At 41.0% G+C, this 21,211-nt stretch overlaps 1 long non-coding RNA gene across 1 annotated transcript in view; it reads right to left on the bottom strand.

Moving 5' to 3' along the window:
• Positions 1–21,211, bottom strand: part of LOC118903391 — a 247,347-nt gene that overhangs the window by 175,119 nt on the left and 51,017 nt on the right. The gene's annotated exons all lie outside the window — the stretch shown is intronic.

The raw sequence follows: 21,211 nt of genomic DNA, 5'->3' as shown, positions 1-21,211 counted from the left end.
AGTAACTTTACAAGCAAAGGGAGTGAAAATATGCCTCTAGCAAGAATGTTTTGGGGTTTTCTTTTTTAAAGAAGAAGAAATAAAGCCCAAAGTATATTAAGGAATTATCTAATTTCAAATTGAAATTAGGAGATAGCTATAAATTATCTTGTAAAGGTATATCTTACTTTGAGAAATACATAGGAAACATATTCTTTCCCTTCTGCCTCCCTCGGACTTCCCCCACCCAATTCTGTTCTGCTTTTTTTTTTTTTTTTTTTTCCCCATGACTCTTTCATAGAATGACTCTTTCATAGAATGACTATTACAATTGCTTCTTGCAGTCTGACCTTATTGCCAGCCAAAATCAATCCCTCGTGTTTCTCTGCATCCCCAGTGGCCTTTCTACATCACAGTGTATAGCAAGGAAAGTCACTGTGAGAAAAGGCCAATGAGATTCCTCACACTGGGCTCAGTTCTTCTGTTACAATTCAATTAAACTGTTTATCCAGTTACTGCCGCTCAGATCTCTGTCTGGAGTCTGAGGTCGCTGCACGTGCCAAGTGGGAAAATGGCCTCTTAAGCCTCCTGCTTCCCCTGATCCTTCCTATGTCGCAGTGAGGGAGAGGCAGCCCGAGTGGGAAGGACCAGGGGTCCGAACAGAACAGAGGGGCCATGAGGTCACGGGGGTATCCAGGGCCAACGGGGCAAAGACTAGATGGTTTTAGACATTTATACCAACTTGCTTCCAAGGGGTTGAATATTTCGAGAGGTGGGGGAGGGGAGAATGGAGGGAAGAAAGCAGTCCTGTTTTAACCCATCTGCTACACTACCTCAGAGTGAGCTTCCAAAAACGCCAACCTGATCAGCCCCTGCCCTGCTTAAAACTTCCAAGACCCCTCTTGACTTCTGAGGAATCACAGTGTGGCCACAGCGTACTTCTCTGGTCTGGCCATTTTTGCAGATCCATACACCGCAGCTGTCCCAGGACTCACCGTGCTCTCTCTTATCTCCCCATCTGGGCACAAGGAGTCCTTCTGCCTTGGCCTCCCCTGACTTCTCAGCCTTGTTTGGTTAACTCCTCTGTGTCCCTCTTGTCTCACCTCGGGTATTGCCTTCCTCGGGCTACCTCTCCAGATCCCACCACCACCATCGTATCTGGGACAGCTGCTGTGGTCTGCGTCAGGGCTTGGAAAACTTTCTCTGAAGATCCAGTCTGTAAATATTTTAGGCTGCTCAAGCCTGCCATTGAAGCAGGAAAACCTACACAAATGAGCTAGTCCATGTTCCAGTGAAACTTTATTGACCAAAGTAGATGGTGGGCTAGATTTGGCCCATGAGCTGTAGTTCACCAACTCCTAATCTCAATTCCCATAGTTTCTTAAGCTTTAGTCTATGAAGACCCTAATCAGAGACCGTGAACACCTAGGAGAGAAGAATTAAGTCTTTCATCTCTGCGTTCCCAGTGCCTGACACAGGGCCTGGGACCTGCATAATGTGCGGTGGCCGTTGAGAACATGCATGATTGGATAAAGGACTGGAGAAGGCCCAATCAGTCCATCTTCTGTGACTACCACACTCTTCCACAATCAGTCCTTTCTCCCTAAGACAGAATAGGAAATATTTTCTAAAATGTTTAAAGTTGTCTTTGGATTTTGGTGGTGGGGGGGAGGTAGATTAGTTAGTAGAAAGATAGTGTTTTTGTGTCCTTTGAAGGGGAAACAAGGACACAGGAAATTTCTTCCTCTCAGATGTGTAGGCTCTGAATAACTGGCTCTTCTAAAGATTCCAGATTATAATTGGTAAGGCTTGCACCTCCCAGGCTGCTGGCAGGATCTGTTGAGCCTCATTCCTTGGGCCTGCACACAAGGGCCGTCAGCAGTCTGACCCCTCCAGTATCTTGCTGAGACACATTTCTGTCCATTACATCCTGCCATGTTTCCAGCAAGCCTGGGCAGTTCCAAGGCAAGCATTTCTGGCTGTTTCTCTAAAGCAGTGACAACAAGCTGTGCTGTTTGAACAGCCCTGTGTATATCCAGGGACGTTATGGGGAGTGAGGGAATTCCCTTTCCTCCCTCAGTAGTTCACAACCCAATGAACTTTAAAATGCTCTAATTCCTCAACAACTACCACAAGAACAAAATCCATATCCTGCAGCTGTTTGAAGAGGTAGAAGGAAGGAAAAGTGGGATTGGCAAAAAGACAGTGAGCTTTTGTTCTTTTTTCCTGCCAAGTCCACACCCCCTTTCTTTTAAGTGTAAGTACCTTTGTTTTCATGGAGAGAAGCTCCCCTTTCCCTCTCTCAGTTCATATGGTCTGGATGAGAGAAGACCAGGCACTGTGGTCCAGGGGTGGATGCAGGATTCAGGCCTTGCCAGTCTGTGTCTTCCATCTCCCAGTCCACAGAGACTATCTCAGAGGGATGAGGCTTCTGACTCGGGCCAATTAGAAGCACCCCTGATACTTCTGATGGGAATCCTGGGAAGATTTAGGTGAGCTGAGAGGATAACATATAAATCAGGAGCAACTGGGCACCCACTTTGTCAACAGAGAGGGATGCAGAGCTGAGAGACAGAGAGCTGATGACTTTGCTTCAGCCCCTGATCCAGTCCCAGCCGGAGATTAACATCCCCCTGAAATTTTCAGGACTGTGAGCCAATAAACTCCCATTTTTTGCATATGTTGGTTAACATCAGATTTCCATCTCTTGTGACTACAAGCATCCTAATAGAAAAAATGCTTACACACTTAAATCAAGTACCTAGGAGAGAATGTTAGAACTTACTAAAGCTTGGGATTCCCCATTCCAGGAATGGAATTTTCTGCCATCAGTTTAGCTGGCATCTCATCCTGATAGCTTCTCTTGTGATAAGCAAGCATGTAGGTGGTGACCCACTTTCTTGCACTGGGGTCTTTATAGAGCCAAAGATGGACTTTAGACAATTTGGGTTCATGAATTTAAACGCAGGAGGGTTGGCCTCCACTGATGGACAGTATCTATTGATCCATGGTGGAGATTTCCTTTTAGGGTCATTGAATAGTAAAGCTAGAAGAGGCCTCAGACCATAAGGTCTGGCCTCCTCATTTGATAAAGGATGAAAGTGAGGCCCACAGACAGCAAGAACATTTACTGATGCTGCATGTGTGATTCAGAGGCTGAGACAGCATTAGAATTTGGGTCTCCTGACTCTCACCCCTTTATTCCACCAAGTCCCTGGCCCAACTGTTGTAACCTGTACTATTTTCCCATTAATGAGAGAATATGACAGTTTCCTTGAAGAAAGGTAGAGCCTGTAACCGTGTGCTTGGAGAGGTGTCGAGTAAGGTGGAAAGAAAGCTGGACTTGGAGTCGGAAGAGGTATGTCTGACCTTGGACAAATCACTTGGTCCTTTGAAGACCCAGTTTCCTTGTTTGGAAGATGAGGGATGGAACCAGCCCTTTTCATCTCTCAGGATGTTGTGATGATCAAGCGATAGCGTGTGTGTCAAAGTGCTTCCTGTGCTAAGTATGACTCTGTCATTCATTCAGCAAATTATCGGGGGCCTAGTCTGTGCTCAGTACACATACAACAGTTAGCAAAACATTGATCCGTGCTCTGATGAAGCTTATATTTTAGCATGGGGAGACAGAATAAACAAGACAAACGTAATTGGTTAAGTCAGAGGGGAGAAGTGTTATGGAGAAAAAAAAACCAAGGAAGAGGTACAGGGGATACAGATATACCTGGCTGGGCAGAGAAACCTCACTGAGGAGGTGACAGCTGAGCACCAATCACCTAGGAGAGAAGAAAGGACCAGTCCTACAAATGAGGGAAGCAAACCTCAAGCAGCGCAAACAATAATCATTTGAGCCCAGAGGTGGAAGCCATCCAGCCTTGCTTTGTACAAGCAACCTCCCTTCTGTGAAATCATAGTTTCTTCAAATGCATTCCAACCTCCCGAATCTACTTGGTCAGCTAGTAAGCTGTGCTCAAATATATATCTGGTTGCATTTCCCAAGGTGGGAAAAATAATAGATAGGGGTAAAGAAAAAGAGACAGTTGAAGAGTGGGGAGTATAAGCTGGCATACTTGCTCTTGAGGGGAATCTAGCTATATCATTTATATCCTTCCCCACAGAATGTCTACTTCTAGGATCTTATACTAAGAAAATACTGTAATTAAGGATGTGTGCAATGACTTGGCTAAAAAAATATTCATTTATCTCAGCCTTATTTATAGCAGTTCAACATTTGAAACATCCTAAACATCCATCTGTGTGGAATTGGCAATAAAGTGTGGTATTTCCACCAGAAATTCCAGGAATGGCCCCATTCGGACTGACTTGGTTCATTAACCTATCCCTGAATTAGTCTCTCTGACTAATCACTGTTTAGTAAGGAGCAGTTCTATGCAGCTGTTTGTCAAAACATGATGCACTTAAAATGGGTGCTTTTTATTGTGTTTGTGTTTTACTGTCTACAAAGTTTATTAAAACAAAACAAAAGATAGAGGTGTTCTATTAACATGAGAGATTTTTATTTGGGAAAAAAACAAATGACAAAATGGCTGTACTACATTATCTGACATATGCCATATATGAGCTAAAGTAAAGCCCAGAAGAATATACTCCAAAATGTTAACACATTTTCTGAGTAGTGGGCTTAGAGATGATTTTCATTATGTTTCTGTTAAGTAATTTTTCACTGGAAAAATTAACACATGCTCCTGGTTTCAAAAAATCACAATACAGATGGAATACAGAATACAACAAATCTATCTCCTTCAAATAACCACTTTTTCATAGTTTCTTGAGTGGTCTTCCAAATTTTTGTTTGTATACACAGGCATTTATGTGGGTATCTGGGGTTTTCGTGGTATAAATGAGCCTTTTGAGAACACAGATACAAGCAAACTAAACATACTGTTGTGCACCTTGCTTTTTCCCCCTTAATTCATCTTAAATATAATTCAACATCAGCACTTAGAAATCTGTGCCATCCTTTCAAATGATTCCATTATAGGGATGTCCTATAATTAACTTAATCAATCTCCCTGTAAATGAACATTGAGATGGTTTTAATTCTTTTGCAGATCTCACATGTTGGCATTTGTCTTTCTTGAATGTGCCTCTTTGGGCACACAGGTAACTATTTCTCCATGATCGACGCCTGAAAATGGTACAGCTAGGTCCTAGGAGATATATATCCTTATCTTCATTGCCCATTACTATATTTAATATTTTCTAAAATTCCATGTTCCATGAGTATTTCTAAAAAGTAAGTTTCTTGAAAATGGCATTGGAGAGCCCACAGCCCTTTCAAAAATCCTCTTTAGGCTCAACTATTGTTCCTTTGACCCTGAGAGAGAAGGTGCTGTGTGCTGGCGTTATCGCCATGCCCAAAGGACACATTCTTACTAGGTTGTTGAATTTGAGAGGACGGTGGCTGGCATCTGCAACAACAGCCTCAATATATAGTCCGTCTTATCATGCCAGAAAATCTGAGGGCTCCTTCCCAATGATGTACACCCGTTTAATAAAGCAGCTGGCAAAGACAAGCTACTGGCTGAAAGAAATGGAAACGTTATGTCTGATATCTTTGGCATCAGAATGCCCAGAGAGAGGCAGAATGGTCAAAAACCCCATAAAACTTCCATAGCCTATTCAGAGTGGCATGGCAGGCATGGTGGAGGCTAAGAACAGAAGAGGTAAACTTGCCCGAAAAAGAAAAAAATGGTCAGACTGAAGTTCCATAGAGTTTATTGTTGGAATGGAACTGCTTAAAGTCATTAAGAATCTGATTGCCAAGCCATGTAAGTGAGCCAGGGTTGAAGCAACGTACAAGTGACAGACACTTCTCATCGCAGCTGGCATCTCAGTAGAAATCTGTTAATAACACCAAGAAAAGGGCATTAAAACAACTGTCTAAACAGGATGAAATGAAAGCATATTTGGCATGTTTCCTCAGAGGACAGAAGGGCAAATGTTGGCAACTTTCTCCAAATGACAGGAGTTGAATCTGCTTAGAACACCCAGACATGGGGTTAAAATAATGTGATCCAACTAATTATTTTCCATTCCTTGGTATGCTTCCTCGGCTGATAACCTCTTTCAGCTTGTTTAAAAATATATTGTTTTGCTTTGTGATTGCACCTCGAAAAATCATTTGGTTTGCAGTATGTTTACATTGATACCAGACACTAATCTCAGAAGATTAATTTACATGAGGAAATAACTCAGATATTGGATAAAATACATTTAGAAGCCAAGAAGTAAGAGAGTAGTAAAGGTTTCAAAGCAGCTGATAGAATGAAGAGCTTCAGATATGTATATGTTTTCTCCACTGTCCACTGGCTACATGGAACTATATTTAAAGTAATTAAAATTAAGTAAAAGTTAAAACTCAGTTCCTCAGTCACACTAGTCACATTTTAAGTGCTCAAGAGCCACATGTGGCTACTGTTTCCCATCTTGGGCAGTGCAGGTCTAGAACATTTCTTTCATCATAGGAAGTTCTATTGGACAGCACTGGATTAGACCTTGGAAATAATTCTCTAAGACACTCTTTGCCTGCCCAATTCCACTGGTTCCATCTGTCTTTCAGAATGCCACCACTAGTCAATTTCACCTTATTTTCTTGCTTTTGCATGTCACCTGGTGAAAAGCAGGAACAGCAATCGTTTGAATTACTGGAAGCTCTTGGAGGACAGAGATAATGTCCTATCTTTTATGCCTAACAAATTCCTAGAACATAGTTGGTGCTCACTAAATGTTTATTGACTGACTTAACAAAGAAGAGATGAAAGAAGGGAGAAAGCATCTTATATTAGAACTAAGTTTAATTTTCTAGACAAAACAGCTTATTGAAGGATACACACCAAATGATAAATCAGAGTTCATGTTACGAGAATTGGACATCAAAGAGAGCATTGCTGTCAAGCCTTAATATAGCTTATTTAATGACATTTCTGTTTTCCAAAGCCTTTTCTGTCTAAAAACTAGATCATTCTTCCCCCAGGGAAAGGGAGATAGGTTGGCCCAGATTGCTACTCTGAATCTCATTTTTTACCATCATCAGTCCTCTTCACTTCAGCATACTTTCATAAGAAGATATAATCTCCCCAATTCCAGATTCTAGGGTGCCTGTTTCATGGTGGCATCTATGGAATCACCTTAATTTTACAAGAAAATGCTCTGAATCACCGTATTAGGCACGCTGGATTTACAATGCTATCCCATACATAGATAATCTCACACATGGTCTGTGGGCTTTCCTGGCAAGAGGGAAGCATGTGGTTCTGGAAAGAACACAGGACTTGCACTGTCCACACATGGGTTTGAATTTTGGCTCTGTCACTAGCACCTGTGCACGTTATCAAACTCAGTGTCCCAGTTTCCTCCTTGGTGCAGCCCAATTTGGGGAATCATTGTTAACACTCAAAATAATGCCAGCAATGCACTGCCGCCTTCAAAAGTGACTGACCCATAGAAGGCCCTTGATAAATGATAGCTACTCTTAAAATTGTGATTGATAGATAACTTGGATCAAAGAATATGGCCTTCCTCACATGAACACTTTTTTTCTAACTTCGTCATTAGATTTCAAATGCCAACTTACTTTGGAATGCGCCCATTGCTGACCAGTGGATGAAATCATTAAGTTTTATTTGTCTCTTATCCACTGTTTCTCCTTAGACTGAATAGCAGGGTGTGGTAGGAAAATTCTAAGGTTCCCCCATGATCTTTACCCCCTAGTATTACTCCCATGATTACATGGTAAAAGGGATTTTGTAGATGTGATTAAGGTTACTAATCAGTTGACCTTGAAATAGGGAAATTATCTGAAAGGACATAACCCACTCACATGAGTTCTTCAAAAACAGAGTTTTCATCAGCTGGTGGCAGAAGGGTCATCACATAAATTCAAAGTGTGAACAGGATTGGATGCAAGAGAGAAATTCTGTTGCTGGCTTTGAAGTTGGAGAAGGCCATATGGAAAGGGCCTGGGAGAGGCCTCTAGGAGCTGAGAGCAGATCCCCAGATGACAACCAGCAAAAAAAAAAAAAGGTGACCTTGGTCCGACAGCTGAAAAAACTGGAGTCTGCCAACAACTGGAAAATCTTGGAAGTAGATTCTTTCCAGAGTCTCCAGATAAGACCCCACTCTGGCTAATACCTTGATTTCAGCCTGGTGAGACCCTAAGCAGAGGACCTCTCCAAGACTTCTGATCTATAGAACTGTGAGCTAACAAATGAATGTTAAGGCACTAAGTTGGTGGTATTTTGTTATATAGCAATAGAAAACCAATGCATAGGAGGTGGAGATGGGACTTGGGGAGAAAGAATTGGATGAAAGAGGCCTGGGGCAGGCTTCAGAAGTGAATAAGGAGAGAAGGGAAGAAACTGAGCCAGGGAAAGAGGGAGTAAAAATGATGTTGTAAACTTTGCATAATAAATGAAAGATTGTGAAAGTGCAGAGAGGCAAACCTGAGAAGGCCTCATTTTGCCTTAGATGTGTGCCTAAAGAGAGAGAGAAAATGAAACAGCGCTCCTTATTTCATAACATACAAAGGGATAAGACATGTAGACACAGGGAGAGCACCATTTGAACATGAAGACAACCATCTGAAGGCCAAGGAGAGAAACCTGGAATAGATCCTTCCCTCTAAGCCCTTGGAAGAAACCAGCCTGCTGACATCTTGATTTTGGACTCCTAGTCTCCAGAACTGTGAGACAGTATATCTCCGTTGTTTCAGCCACCCAGTCTATGGCATTTTTTTACGCAACCTTAGAAAACTAATGCCAAAATCTCTTTTAGTTTTCTACGGCTGCCGTAACAAAGTACCACAGGCTGTGTGGCTTAAACAACAGAAATGAACTGTCGCACAGTTCTGGAGACTAGGAATCCAAAATCAAGGTTGGCAGCGTGGGCTCCTTCTGAGAACTGTGAGGGAAGGATCTCTTCCAGGCCTCTCTCCTTGGCTTGTAGACGACCATCTTCTTCCTGGGTCTGCTCATATCATCTTCCCTCCACGCATGTCTCTGTGTTCAGATTTCTCCTCTTATAAGGACACCAGTCATAATGGATTAGGGCTCTCCCCACAGTGACCTCATTTTAACTTGATTGCCTCTGTAAAGACCCTATCTCCAAATAAGGTCATATTCTGGGATACTGTGGGTTAGAATGTAAACATTTGGCTAATGTATGACTTTTAAGGGTAATGTGTTACCTTTAAAAATACTGTTGGCTATACATGAAGGTCGTGGTGGGCAGAGCCTCATACTGGGTCAGTGTGACCTGAAGCCAGTCCTCATAGTTGTGACTCTGTGACCTTAAGCCGCATCACCTCTCCATACCTGCTTCCCCATCTTTAAAACAATATCCTTTCTAACACTCAGTGATTTTATTATATTTTACCTTATTATATCATTCTGCATTTACTAAAGTACTTAGAACTATGCAGAAATGGGGCAGCTTAATTCAATAATCATTGAATACACACCTTCTCTGGGCCAAGCACTCTGCTAGGTGACGAGGGCACAGAAATGGGTGTGGAACAGCGCTTGACCTCAAGAAGCTCCCAATCTAGTGGGCTCTAGGTGTCATATTTTTAAATTGGCAAATGAAAGAAAGTCTACCCATTAATTGTGGGAATTCGGTATATATTAACTCTCCTTCTCACTCTAAACTCATTGCGTGAATATAGAATGATGCTAATCCTTCTAAGATCAGAAGAATCGAAAACACAGCTGAGTTGTAAGAGTGGAAAGCCATCTAAAATGTATTGGTGACTAACTATGCATCGGGTATTTTACTTCCATCCTCCTCTAATACTCAAAGTTATTCCAGGCAGAATTTGTCTAAGAAAAACCCAAGTCCAAGAGCAAAAGGCAAGGGAGAAAAATCCAACTCCCTCAGTGGTATTATGAGGCATTTCTGTGGAGTCTTTGTACCTTATATGTCAGCATACTGGAACCACCTATATATCAAAATGACATTGAAAAAATATATTTTAAGGTCTCCATAGTGAACATAAAAGCTATCAGCCACCTGAATACATAATAACACCAACTGCTGCTTTACACTCAATGCAGCAAAGTTTAAAGGTGAATCCTAAGCAGACACATAAATAAGAGCAGAATAACCATTGGAGAAGATTAAGATCGGATTTAGAGCTACAATGGCTGAAATCTGCCTTGGACATTTCTAATGACTGCTGAACAGAAGATAAGTGATCTGTGTCTTAGTTACAGACTTGAAGGTACATTGGACCCATTAAAAGGTAATTTGGGAAATAATAGTTATGATAATAATGTTAATGAAATAATAATAGCACTTCTCTCTGACCTTGGCTGGGTTATGGCTCCAGCCGGCTTCCTCCAAGCCCAACCATTTAGCTTGCACTGGCTTTCAACTGCTCCTCATCACAGCATCTGTACTCATTCGCAGAGCTGGCGGGCAACCTCCTACCTTTGAACTGAGTAAATAAACATGACAGTGAGCCCTTCAATGAATGCCCACCCAGGGTTATTATAAAGGCTTTGGGCCAGTCTGTCCTAAAACTGCAGACAGATTTAAGGTGCTTTACCATTTACTGAAATCCCACGTTGAATGGGAAGACTTATTGGGGCCAGTGATTCTGAAATAATAAATACAAAAGACATGGGAGTCAAATCCAAACCCACACCAAACTGCCTGGCAGGTTGCAGAGCAAATCTAAACACACAGCCTTCTACAGGAGCAAATGTAGAGAAAAACCACCAAGCTCTTGTCATTCCAGCCCAACTATTTATAAACACTCTTTTAGCCAAGGTTCAGTTTTTAGCTCATTCTCTTGCCGATGTCTAGTGTTATCTGAAAGTAGAAACAAAAAATTACCTTTCACCAATGCATATAGACAAAGCTAGTTTTTTTTACGGCCTAGGAACAAACCTGGGGTCAGAAGTTTAGAAATAATTTGAGTGGCAGTCATTTCAGGGATGAGAAATATGACACAGTCATGGCTAAGTCTGAGTAGCAGAGAAATACAGCACTCACCCTTTCTTATCTCCCGTCTCTATTCCTGATTGACTTCATTTTTCCTTTGGTAAGACTTTCTGAGTTGCATATTCAAACAGATAACTGCTTACTGTCATACGCTATTTATCCTCTGTCAAAGGTTGAAAAAAGTACCAAACACAACCTCCACAGCTGCAGTTGCCAATAATTTCTGGATCCATTTGGGGCTGATCTCATTCTTACCCTCCCTCCAGCACCCATCAAAGTAATGAATGGTGTAACTTCTCTCTAGCGATGCTGGTATGAATAGTAATGTGCTGCGGTAGGGATTTTTGCTTCTCTCTGATTAATAGGTATTCAGGAATCACAGCCTTTTCACTGTTTTCTTTAGATTAGTGGGGAATCTTGGTGCATAGGGTTGGAATCCGAGCGGAAAGAAGAGGGCTTCTCAGATCATGGTAGAAAGAACCGCCGGTTTACTTTTCTCTTGTAGTTTCATCTAACAGACAATATAACTGGGTCATTGAGAGCTTGGGCTTGGGGTCAGACTGGCCTGGACTGAATTCTTGTTTGGTAAAGAGGGGAAGCCGCTTAACCTCTTCTCAGGCTCTGTTCCCTCCCCAGAAGATAGGAGTAATATTAATACCAATCCCCAGGGGTGGGGTGAGGTTTAAGTGCCATAACACTCTAGGAGGCATTAGCAGTGTGCCAGCCAAGCTGTAGGCTGCTCTGCTCATCAGATGCTGCCAGAATGATTATTAGGATCCCCGGGGAGCTTGGTCCGTTCCCAGACTGAGCTCTTCAATCCAGCCATGGTTAACTGGACACTAGGCGGGGGGTCAGAGGAGAGTTTCCAATTGTTAAAGGAAGGAGGGGGCATTTTTAGGTTCTAATACAGGCACGATAAAGAAAACACTTGGGTACATAGACATAAGAATGCTCATGTAATTGCTCTCCTGGATTGAACTGATAATGGTGTTTACAAATTTAGGGTCATACTTTCCAAAGGGAATGTGGTAAGCTTTGGACAAATTCTAGTCTCTATCCCAAATTTTCAAGTGGGATCATGATCGTACACTGGTTCTCAAAGCCTGGTCCCTGCAGCAGCAGCACAGATGAACTTGTCAGAAATGCACATGCCTAGGCCCCACTCTTGACCTAGTAAATCAGAAATTATGGGAGTGGAGGCCAGCAATTTGTGTTTAACAAGCCCAGGTGAATATGATGCATGTTACAGGACTCGTACCTTCTCTGCCTATGTGGATCCCTTTTACTGGTATTCTTAACTTAAAACAAACGAACGAACGAAGAAAGACCCTCGCTTTTCTAATCCTATAGTTGGCAGGATGAGATTGAGCCATCCTTGAAAACTAGTGCTTAGAGTAGGTGTGAGTAAGCAGAGTTTCAGATATCTGCAGGCTCTAAGTGATTCGTTCTTAAAAGCAGCTGATAAATCTAATCAGTCATCTTCCTGTGAGAGGCCTTCTAGACGGAGTGCTAAATGCAGTTCAATAAACTTAATAGTATGTTTACTCACCCTATGGTATCCTTACTTTGTTAGAGATTAGTACTAGGAATTAGTGGAGTTTAGGCTTTTAGTCCCTGCAAACACTGTAGCTGAGAATAAAAGATCCTAAAGTAAAAGGTGTTAATCTGCTTATTCTCAAAGTCTGAGATAAGCACCAATGTCAAATCTAAGCAGTGTGGAGAGCAAACTTCCCGACTAGATTTGGTTAATGGGATGCCTGAGAAGAGCATGGCTGCAGTGGATTTGGTTTTTGTGTCCTTATCGTCGATCACACCTCCCACTGGGTAGCAGCCATGGCATCAGATTTGCTCCACTCTTCGCTTTAGCGGTGGGCCCCAACTCAATGAAAGGCAGAGTAATCCTCTCCCCCTTACCGTGGTGGTGGGCTAGGACACCCTGTCGGGCCAATTTGAACAGGCATTCCCCTGGCTGCAAGAATCGAGATAGTCCAAGCAGGGGGATTTCTGTTAGGATACAGAAGCTCCTTGTTAGCAGTGTGTAGGGTGGGGAGTCGTTTGCCCCATGCATGATGGTCACCTGCAGACAAGGCTGACACATAGGGCCATAAATGTCAGTTGCTATTGTTATCAATATTATTCTTCCTCTCATCACCTACCCAATTCTTGAAGGGAACAAGATGTCTAAAAGAGCTTCTGAACAGGGTGACCTAGAAGGAAGAAACAACTTGGAGCAGAGATACAGAAATACTCAAGAGTTTCCAAGAAAAAGAATCAAAAGGAGACATGAGCAGGAAATGACTATCTCTAAGTCTTGTCATGAAACACACACACACACACACACACACACACACACACACCCCTTGAGATGTTAACTGCAAAGTAAGCACCACCTATTCCCTGCTAAAGGGGAGGATTAGATAAGGCTTCAGGAAGATATGAAGCTCTTGAGGTGAGATCCAAATAATCTAAACAGAGAGTAGAAGGAAAGAACCTTCTAGACATGTGCAAAGATCCCATAGCAAGTGGAAACGAGCTGAGTATAAGGACCTGAGAAAAAAGCCAGAGAAACTGAACATGGTATAGACATCGGGCACATAGACACTAAAAATGACCATGGAATTGCTCTCCTGGATTGAAGTGACTCAAGAGGATGAGGATTAGATCACATAGGTCTTTTAGGCCATATTAAAAGTTGTGGTTGTAAGAGCAATGGAAAGCTGCAAGTTGCATGTGGTACCACGATGAATTTTTCAGGGAGATACATCAATGTCTAGTTCTCAATCATAGCTTCTTAGAAAAGATGTAAAGGCTTTATAACACCCCATCCTCTTAGCAGAGTCCAAGGGTTCCTGCCATGGCTATGATGATCTACAGGCCAATGGAGGAAGATAAGAAACAAGTTAGCTTCCAGGCATGGGAAGCCCAAAACAGCCCTACACTCCAAAATTTGATGTTCATCCTCCTTGGCATCCAGACTCTGCCATAGAAATGAGTTGGGAATGAGTCCCATCTGATGGAAAGAACTTTCCCAGCTGTTATTTCCCCTCTGGAGCTCTAGCCCACAGGCCTGCAACTAGTATACCAACCCAATGGTGTGTCATCTAACAAATCCAAGTAATTTACTACCCCGATGACTATTCTCCTCAATTTTTAGACAAGCTTTCATTTTTCTTGACATATTCATGTTTCTGAAACTAAGGTCTTAGAATCATGACATACATTTAATATAAGATTTCTTTTTTCTTTGCCTCCATTTAAAAAGCTGATGATAAAGGATGTCTTAATGCATCAAGGAAATGCCACAGATTTGATACTCGTGATTCTAACTCTCTCTTTTCATTTTAATAACCTTTACATTTCTCATTTTTCTCACTGGAACATAATTGCTCGCTTAGTTTTTTTCTCTTCCACTAAGCATTGAGCTCCTTTCAGGACAGAAATTGCTTTATTCATCTTTATATATTTCCTGCCCCTTCCAGCAAATTGTACCTACTAGGACCTGGCACATAGTAGGAGTAGAATATTTGTTGAATTAATGAATGAACCAATAAGTGAATAAATAAATAATATTACATATATGATTCAAGGATAGTCCTAAAGTTCCCTTGAAAAAAAACAGATACCTTTTTTTATCTGTAATCTGGTTTGAACTTGGCATACCCAACATTTTTGAGTATTCACAATGAACAAGGCTCTGTGCTAAGAGCTTTACATGTAATGTCTCATTTAATTTTCAAATGAACTCTCAATTGATCACATGTTCTCTTAACCACTTAACTAGCATATATACTGAGGTCAGCAATTATTTGCCGCAAAGTAACCCATTTGTAAGTAGAATCGCCCTTTCTCAGCTCTGCCCAGCTGACTCCACTGCCTGTCCTCCCAGCCAGTGCACTGAAACATTTTAAACGTATCTTTTCCAGGTTTGAAATTAGGAAACAGAGTCCTCTGAAAGTCTAGTGTTTGCATCCTTTCCAATCCTTTGGTCTTAACGTTGCCATCTGGAGTTGTCAGAAACACTCTAGGATAAGGGAGGAGTACCTTCAATTCCTTTGTCGCATGGAGACCCCCATTCAGGAAAAGATACTTATGTTAATAGAATCATCTGCATATTTCCCTCTACTCAGTGAACTTCTTTTATCTTATTTCAAGTGGGTGAGGTTTATCCTCACATTTCCACTTTGAATGTAGAAATGCATTCTTGCTAAATCAGACACCTCTTTTTCTTTGGAAAGAAAAGTGGAAAGAATTGCAAGATACCGTAACGATATGATGATGGTGCAAAATATTCAGCCTAGATTAAATTTAGTGGGGAGGTACCGTTACATATTTAGATATGTCAATTCACATTCCTTGAAACATGCTGTATTAGAAACTGCTCGTTGTTCCTTCATGCTTTCCCTTTTCTCTGTAGAAAGAGACCTTTGATTATTAACTGGGTATCTGACCACCCAAAACAAAGACTATACTTATCAGAGTTGGGGCCATGTGTCTAAATTCTGGCCAATACTCTGTAAATGTGAGTATCATGTGGCAGTTTTAAGAATCTTCCTGAAAAGTCTGCTGCTGTGCTCCCTTTGCTCCATCTTCTTCATTTCTTCTTTGCTGATGGCTAAAATTTTATTGTGTTGGCCGGAGCTAAAGCAACCATATTGGACCATGAGGTGATCTGGGAAAAGAGGCCATACATAGTGGAAATATAAGATAGAACAAGCCTGGGTTCCTGAGGTTTTCATGGAGTAGAACCTTCATAATAACCCCATACTGATGTTTACATGAGAGAGAATAAACTATAAGCCATTGTTTTAAATTTATTCATTTAAGGCAAACTTAATCCTAATTGACACACATGCCAGCAGCATTCACTAAGACCCTGATAGTAGTAATGGCTAGACTACAAATATGGATGTCAACCTTATACCACCCTTGTAACAGGATCCAGTTCTATTAAGATATGGGTGTTTCATGCAACTGCCATTTGGAATTATAATAGAAATGGTGGTCATTTCTTGAGGGCTAGGTAGTTACAGAATTAATAGACAAGCAAAACACCAAAAAACAAAAACAAGAAGATGGACAGTTCAGCCTCTGGGTACAAGGCAAGAAGGAGAGTTACCTAAGAACTAGAGAAATAAGAGAACAAATTAAAATGTATGTGAAAGGGTTCAATCAGAAGTAGAATTTTGAAGCAAGCTTGGGTTGGCCCTTTGAGATCTGTCTAGAACAGCTCACCTCCTATATCTGAGAAGACACCAAAGTTGGGTGGCTTGTAAAATGATTCTTTCTTGACTTTTTCCATCCATTCTCTGCAAAAGCACTTTTCAAACTAGGGACCTTTTTTTTGGTGGGGGGGAGGATTTTTAAATTTTATTGAAGTATAGTTGATTTACAATGTGTTAATTTCTTCTGTCTAGTCAGGTGACTCTGTTATATATATATATATATATTCTATATATATTCTATATATATAGAATATATATTCTATATATATATTCTATATATATAGCATATATATTCTATATATATATTCAATATATATAGAATATATATTCTATATATACTATATATATAGAATATATATTCTATATATATTCTATATATATAGAATATATATTCTATATATATTCTATATATATATAGAATATATATTCTATATATATTCTATATATATAGAATATATATTCTATATATATTCTATATATATAGAATATATATTCTATATATATTCTATATATATAGAATATATATTCTATATATATTCTATATATATAGAATATATATTCTATATATATTCTATATATATAGAATATATATTCTATATATATTCTATATATATAGAATATATATTCTATATATATTCTATATATATAGAATATATATTCTATATATATTCTATATATATAGAATATATATTCTATATATATTCTATATATATAGAATATATATTCTATATATATTCTATATATATAGAATATATATTCTATATATATATTCTTTTTCATATTCTTTTCCATTATGGTTTGTCACAGCATATTGAATATAGTTCCCTGTGCTATACAGTAGGACCTTGTTGTTTATCCATCCTGTATATACTAGTTTGCATCTGCTAATCCCAAACTCCTGTTCCTTCCCTCCTCAACCCCCACTCCCCCTTGGCAACCACAAGTCTTGTTCTCTATGTCTGTGAGTCTGTTTTTGTTTTGTAGATATATTGATTTGTGTCATATTTTAGACTCCACATATAAGTGATATCAATATGATATTTGTCTTTCTCTGACTTCCTTTGCTTAGTATGATAATCTCTAGGTCCATCCATGTTACTGCAAATGGCATTATTTCGTTCCTTTTTTATGGCTGAGTAATAGTCCATTGTATATATGTACCACATCTTTGTTATCCATTCCTCTGTCGATGGACATTTAGGTTGTTTCCATGTCTTGGCTATTGTAAATGGTGCTGCTATGAACATAGGGGTGCATGTATCTTTTCGAATTATAGTTTTGTCTGGGTATATGCCCAGGAGTGGGATTGCTAGATCATATGGCAATTCTATTTTTAGTTTTTTGAGGAACCTCCATACAGTCAAACTAGGGATCTTGTTAAAAATGCAGATGCTGCTTCAAAGGACCTGGGTGGGACCCAAGACTCTACCTTTCTAACCAGCTCCCAGATGCTGATGCTCTGGCAGCCGGTCCACCTATGGACCATGCTTGGAGTAGAAAGGCTCTGCACAACTGCCATAGAGATCTCTGAAGACCTAAATCAGATCATGTCAGTCCCCTGCTTAAAACCCTCCAATAGTTTCCCACTGTGATTTGGGTCAAATCCAAACTCCTTACTGTGTCTCTTGAGACACAGTAAGTGTCATCTGGTCCCTGCCCATATTTTTGGCCACATTTCAACCTACCTCCTGCCTGGTCCACTCTCCTCCAGCCTCCCTGGACTGATTTCTGCCTCTCAAAGATGTCATCCTTATCTCAGCACCTTGTTTCATTTTTTTCATGGCATTTATCAATACTTGGAATTCTGATGTATTCTAAACCTGTAGAATATAAGCTGTTAGTCTATAGTATATATCACTGTAGTCCCAACGCCTGCTGCATCAGCACAGTGCCTGCTACGGTATAGGTGCTCAATACAAAAGAACACCAAAAGCTACTGTTTGGCCCACAAAAGTAGCAAAAATAATTGATCCTGGGGTCCAAAATTCTGGTGGACAAAAGGAGCCGGAGGACCAAGCAAAGATGGCGTTCTCTGCAATACACAGACACGCATAGCTTGTGTCCTAGAAGAACTGACTCCAGTTTAAGTCAAATTCCTACAGCAAATAGCATCAGAACCGAACTTCCTGAGTCCCAGTGAATGGCTGATCCCCAGCGATGTCCAACAGATAAAAAGCCCATAACAAGGGCCCTTGGGTGCTGCTTGCTGTTTGTTGCAAGAGTCAGCCTCTAGGCTCCAGGGAAAGGCTTTTGTGACAGCGATGATTTCTGGGGGTCACGCCAACTGAGACCCATCTCTGAATGTGACCCCATTTCCCGACAAAGGCCTCTGGAAGAGTAAGTGTCCCCATGTCTTTCTGCCAATCTCTGCTTGCAGTGCTATAAAATCCAAACAAACATGTCCTTTCCAGAAAGATTACCTAGTTCATGCCAAGGAAATAGCCATCATGTGTTTCCTTTCAGCTCACCCCTGATTCTCTCCCCAAGGATGGAAATAAAACACTTTGAAAGTCTGAGAACATTCAAAATAAGCCATCATTTAGAAGTAACGGCCTCTCGTGCTATGCACATAAATAAAAATCCATACTAACCTCAAACACATTTATAAGGTCTTCGTAAAGAGGTTGCCTTTTCTCCATAAATGTCCGAAAAGATTAATTAAGAACAGGATGACTCATCCATCTGGATTGATTAAATGTATCTCTAAGGGTCAGATTGGAAACAACGCCTAGATACATTAACATACAATTTGCCCACAGTGATTAGTCTATTTATTTTACTTGATGACAATATTTCTGGAATTAAGTCATTGTTAATCCTCGTCTGGAGGGAGAGACAGGACCACCCTATTCCCCATCCAGGAAGCCATCTTCTCTCCCCTCCCAGACTAGCATTCGCTCTCCAAAACGTGCACGGTCCTTTAGAGCTTGGGAAGTGACCAGGACAGCACAGAGCACAGGGAGTACTATTGAAAGTTGCATCCCACACTGAGCCCACTGCTTCTCTCATTAGCCCTCTGAACAATGTCTCTTCCCTCTCCGAATTTCTTCTCCTTTTTTATACCCTCTGCATCAGGACACATTCACTAAAAAAACCTTTTGGGAAGTAATGTCCTCTTTCCAAAAACAAAGCATTAATTATATACTGATATCTAGGCCTAAGGGATAATAGCTAACGTTGGGTGGTAACCACGCATAATAATATACTGTATTGCTTGCGTTGTGTTCTTTATTTCAATTAATAGTCACAAAACGGCTGCAGGGAGATTGGGGAATGTAAGTATTCACATCCCCGTCTCACAGGTTAGTGAAACTGGGATTCAGAGAAACAGGTCTTTGGCTGTGTTCACCGAGCTAGGAGTGACCAAAGCAGACTTCATAGCCTGGTACGTTGGCTAGCAAGCCCTGCTCTTAGCTCTTGGGCCATGTTGTGTCACAAATGTCATGCTGAGTCTGTCACTTCTGCTTCTCCGAAGTAGGAATCTTGAGCCCCCATGGGGGCTCAAGATTGCACAGTTGAGACTGAGAATACACTTCCTCCCCTGAGTGGCATCACCATCCACGGCTCTGGGAGCAAATCAAGCTCATCATGAGCCCCAGACATATTTGTTGATAGTTCAAGCACAAATTATGTTGGTAGTTTTCCTTTGGCTGTTTCTTGGTGATGGTGGCCAATTCTCTGGCACTTATCTAAGCCATGTTTATTAATATAACTGCTAGGAGGTTTTTAAAGAGCCGATCATACTTCTAGACTGACCACATGGTTCTAAAAAGAGTCTACCAACACAGCCATAAAGAAAACAAAGCACTCTGAGTGGAACGTAAAAGGAACCAGGATCCTCTCTTCCTCATCAAAGTGGTGCAAGACTGGGTATGGTGGGCTCGCCACACCACCACTGTTCTGGAGCAGGTTGAGCAGGTTAGTTACCCTCTCTGAGCCTCAGTTTTTCTGTCTGTAGAAGTGGTATATTAACTTATACGGTGGTTGAGAATATTACATGAGATAACGAGGGCAAAGCAAGAAGCATGGTGACTGTCAAATAATAAATGCTCAATCAATGAGAACTATAATTGTTGCTGATCCCTGACTTACATTCTGTATAACATAAATAATAACGATGATCCTTGCCAGCCATCTCTTTAAGATTATCTGTGTACCAGGCACTGTTCTAGGCACCTTATATAATTTAGTTCGTTCAGTGCTCACAACAGTTCTGTGAGTGCTGTTGCATTCCCTCTTTACAGATGGTTATGCTGAGGTCCAGAAGGGAACATTTATTTGCCCAAGGTCACATTGCCAGTCATTCCCCATTGAAAAACAGGCACGTTAGCTCCAGAGTACACTCTCTTAATTATCGTGCTCCACGGGAAGTGGTTACACAGCCACAAATCCAGTGGATTACAACATAAACCTCCGAAACAGAAGAGGCAGGGTAGTTTAGCCTCCAGGGCCCGGCCTATCTCCTCCTTCCTACCTTCTCCTAACCACCATCTGAGTGTTTAATCCAACATGTAGCTAAGGAGAAAACAGAGGAGAGGTTTGTTCCACCAGAGTTCCTTCTCAAGTGGAGCCTCCCAACAGTTTTTAAGATAAAATGATGATGTCATGGTTATTAAGACAACAAGGAAAAAATAATAGAAAAGTACCATGAAAGTAAAAGTGTTACAGGCAAAAAACAGTGGTTCAGGCACTGCATTTCTCTAATTCAGTCCATTCCCCAGACTTATTCTCCCCGTAAGAGAAGCTTCTATCCTAAGTCCTTACCCTCCTCTAATCACCAACCTCCTACCGGCCACTCCTTTCACCCAGATCTGATAGATTCCTACTCATCCATCAGATTTCAGCTTAGATCTCACCTCCTCCAGAAGGCCTTCCTGGATCCCCCTGCCCAGCTCCCTACAGCAGGATTAAGCAGCTTCTTCAGGTCTCCTGTAGCATCCATCGCAATTTTGTAAGTGCAATGGACTATAAGCTCCATGAGGGCAGCATCTAACTCCAGCAAGTATTCTTCTGTGTTCTCAGAGTCTAGCATTTTGCCTGCGATA

Source organism: Balaenoptera musculus, chromosome 11 (genome assembly GCF_009873245.2).
Source record: "Balaenoptera musculus isolate JJ_BM4_2016_0621 chromosome 11, mBalMus1.pri.v3, whole genome shotgun sequence".
In the NCBI taxonomy this organism is placed as follows: Eukaryota; Metazoa; Chordata; class Mammalia; order Artiodactyla; family Balaenopteridae; genus Balaenoptera; species Balaenoptera musculus.
The sequence above is the reverse complement of the archived record's forward strand: the minus strand, read 5'-3'. Positions and strand labels throughout refer to the sequence as shown.